Genomic DNA, 4,149 nt, shown 5'->3' with positions numbered 1-4,149 from the left:
AACCGTGTTTCGATGCCCGTGGTGGGCAGAGCATAGATAGCCCATTGTGTAGCTTTGTGCTTAACTTCATACAATTTCTTTTTCCATTTTCAAAGAACGTGTTTAAACACCATAAAGAAAAACGTGTTTAATATTTATTACATGTCAGAGCTTCAATTATACACATATTGCACGGTATTCAAACGTCGAAATAACGAACCGTTTTAAAATTGTATAAACCATACGCAGCATTTAAGCTCCTCAGAAAAAAAAATCATTTTGACATTTTTCATTATCTTTCCAGGATTGAAACTCGGAGTCTCATAACGCTCAGTGTATTGTTACATAAGGTTTCGTTTAGGTTTAGAATACCAAATACCTTTTCAGAAATTTTAATACTCACATACTTTACTTATTTTATTCCGAGGGTTGATTTTCCGAAGTAAACAGTTGTAGATCTTCAGCCACGTGGTGAATTTTGATCCTTCTGTCCGGAAATTGACACTGTTTGAACCAATGTTCTAGAAACTAGTTTAATCAAAACGTTATTACATTAAAGACATCATCAGGCGAAACCTTGGTTGTAATAAACAAAATATTTTTAAAACGCACAATTATCGTTGTTTTCCCCAATTCTGTAATTATGGTGTTTCAAGTGTTGATTATATGGAATGGTATTTTCCTCACTAGATGGCGCATTCTAAGCACAGTCGTCTTGACGATAGAGTTACTATTTACAAATTCTTGGTAGTATATAATTCTGTATTGGTTTTATCAGACTATCGTAGAACATGAAACAATTAAGTTATTTATTAAAACCCAAACTTTGAATTTCCTATGAATGAGTACTAATTTAAAATATGATTCTCGTACTCGTAGAATGTCTACCAAAGGCTTAGTTGTAGGCTTGAGTACTTATGATGCTAAAGTTCGAGGCTCCGCGGCGGGCATAGCGTTGTGTAGTTTTGTACTTAAACGAGATAACATTTTTAATATAAAGCTTCTTACTATAATCTCAAAAAAATAAAATCATTCAGAAGTATGATAAAAATATTGGGATATTTTTTATTTAACAATTATAATTTTTAAAGTCTTACGTCAGTATCTTTGAAAATAGATCTTTTTCACAATTCCAAATGTGAATTATATTTCAAAAAATGATTCACGCGTTGCCTAGCAGTCAGCGTTGTCGAGCTGCGTATCGAAGGGTCCAAGGCTCGAGCCGTGATGCTGCTAAACAGGCTCCGCATTTTCAGCTATTGATGCATTATAAAAGTGATTTTGTTATTTGGTTTAAAAAGCTGGATATAGCTCTTGTGGCGGCAGATGTTACTGATTGGCCATCCTCCTTTCCTTTAGTCAGTAGCCCAATATTAAGGAGTGTTGTAACTAAATCCTGTTTCTGACTTGGAGGGCCTGGGATGGCCTAGTGGTTAGGGTGCTCGGCTCGCAATCTGTGGGTTGCGGGTTCGAAGCCCATCACCGAATATACCGAGGACTTTAAAAGAGTAGCTCAAAAAGATGGCAGTGGATGGTGTTGACTAGCCATCTATCAGTGTTAAATTATGGACGAATAGCGCAGACAGTAGCTTTGCGTGAAATTCAATAAACAAACAAACACAGCCAATGATCAACACAGTACAAGCCACTTTTTAAACAAGTATTCGTTTGGTTTCGCGCAGAGCTACTCGAGGGCTGTTTGAGCTACCTATCCTTAATTTAGCTACTCCTGGGCTACTCTTTTACAAATGAATAGTGGGTTTGATCGTTACACCATGACGCCTCCTCGTCTAAAAAAGGGCAAGCATTTTCGATGACGAGGACTCGAATTCGCGAATCCATGCCAGGCCTTTTTTATATATACACCTGTTTCCCAGAGGGAAAAGGTTAGTTTCCTGTACTAACCAAGAATAAGGTGAATTTGCCTTCTTAGAAATTATCTAAAAGCAGGATAAAAACGTTGTTTGAATCAAGAAAAACAAGTTGTCGTGCTTGAAAGAGCAAGTGGCGATTTAAATCTTTAATTACTTTCTTAATACTACAGAACTACCTAAAAGTACAGTACTAAATTTAAATATACCATCTACGGAACTAGAAGAAACAGACTAATATTCGTCCCAATACATGACAAAAATACCTACACTAGATACAGCTACAACCTACAAGAAAAAGCTACACAAGGGACAACTCCACTAGCTGTCCCAAATGTTGATCTGATAAACAAGATGGAAGGCATCAAGTTAACACAAGCCACTACCAGCTCTTACGCTAATTGAATAGTGGAATATGACCATTACTCTTATATCTCACCTATTACCCCAAAATGTGGAGAACAATTTTGTGACACTGGATCGCAAATCATGGAACCTTGGATTCACGGTTTGGCACACTAACCAATAGACCACGCCCGGCCGCACAAAATAGAGCAACGTTAATGATTTGTGTTAGAAAATAGTTAATACAACACTTCAGACTTTATAGAAAACGCGCACATTCATTTAGTTGGGAACTTCGCATAAAGAAACCAAATTCACTCATCAATTCTCCAAACAAGAATCCTGTAACACTGTAGACACAGCTAAACGGGCAGTAATAGACTCAAGCAGAGAGTCTTTAGTAAAAGTTGGGGGTGTATAAGTAGCTGCTTCTTGAAGGCCAAGACCCAGATCTTTTCGGTAGCTACCCGTTATATATAGCTACAATCACAGAAGACACAACTTACAACTTACCAGAGAAATCAGTAGTTTAAAAATTCATGAAATGCATGTCCCACTATAATACCACCTAAACAGATATCAACTTTCTATAATATCACCTAAACAGATATCAACTTCCTATAATACCATCTAAACAGATATCAGCTTCCTATAATATCTAGGAAGTTGATATCTGTTTAGGTGGTATTATAGGAAGTTGATATCTGTTTATGTGGTATTATAGGAAGTTGATATCTGTTTATGTGGTATTATAGGAAGTTGATATCTGTTTAGGTGGTATTATAGGAAGTTGATATCTGTTTAGGTCAATACCACCTAAACAGATATCAACTTCCTATAACACCACATAAACAGATATCAACTTCCTATAATACCACATAAACAGATATCAACTTCCTTTAATACCACCTAAAGAGATATCAACTTCCTATAATACCACCTAAACAGATATCAACTTCCTATAATACCACCTAAACAGATATCAACTTCCTATAATACCACCTAAACAGGCATCAACTTCCCTCAGGAATTTAAAAGATTAACAATACAGTAACAATTCTATCAACAGCTAAGGGTAATCATGGACAAAGAGGAATAAATCGTTAAGCTCCAAACTTTAGTTGAACATAGCTACTACATGACGATCAAATCTGACCCAATGGTTAATAAATATGTAAACAACTCATCTTCAGAATGAACAGAAACAGTCAAACAATTAACAGCACCTCCCCTCGTTCCAACATCTGAGGTATATCTAACATTCACTACCCTCTCCATCTCATAGTTAAATGAAGATATTCATAATGTCACCCTTTAGTTGAAAGTCTTATAGATATAATATTACAATTAACTGGTAAAACAGCCCTCTTTAATATTACCATTAACTGATAAAACAACCCTCTTTAATATCACCATTAACTGGTAAAACAGCCCTCTTTAATATCACCATTAATTGGTAAGACAACCCTCTTTAATATTACCATTAACTAGTAAAATAGTCCTCTTTAACATGACCATTAACTGGTAAAACAATCCTCTTTAATATTACCATTAACTGGTAAAACAGCCCTCTTTAATATCACCATTAACGGATAAAACAGCCCTCTTTAATATCACCATTAATTGGTAAGACAACCCTCTTTAATATCACCATTAACGGATAAAACAGCCCTCTTTAATATTACCATTAACTGGTAAAACAGTCCTACTGAGGCGAGATACCACACCTATCCTTCTAGTAAGAAGATTCAGTATCGAATCTCAGCTCCCACCATCACACAGAGTTCTTTTCTGGACTTTCTGAAGATGACAGCACATTAGTAGCTGAAACATAAGAAATGAGATAATTAGACTCTTGTAATTGTATAGGTTACTAACTATGTCAACAGTGTTTACTTATATATTAAGCTTTATCGTTACACACACTACTACACTTGATGTAGGCAACCCTTAA

General features: G+C 35.7%; 1 protein-coding gene across 1 annotated transcript in view; it reads right to left on the bottom strand.

Moving 5' to 3' along the window:
• Nucleotides 1-3,916, bottom strand: part of LOC106472427 — a 40,670-nt gene extending 36,754 nt beyond the window's left edge. The window contains exon 1 of the mRNA XM_022400999.1: nt 3,881-3,916. The gene's annotated coding sequence lies outside the window, so the exon portion shown is untranslated. The remainder of the gene's footprint in view (nt 1-3,880) is intronic.
• Between the last annotated feature and the right edge of the window lie 233 nt (nt 3,917-4,149).

This window comes from Limulus polyphemus, unplaced genomic scaffold, assembly GCF_000517525.1.
Source record: "Limulus polyphemus unplaced genomic scaffold, Limulus_polyphemus-2.1.2 Scaffold5326, whole genome shotgun sequence".
Lineage (NCBI taxonomy): Eukaryota > Metazoa > Arthropoda > Merostomata > Xiphosura > Limulidae > Limulus > Limulus polyphemus.
Note: the sequence above shows the minus strand (reverse complement) of the source record. Positions and strands in the feature narration are given on the sequence as shown.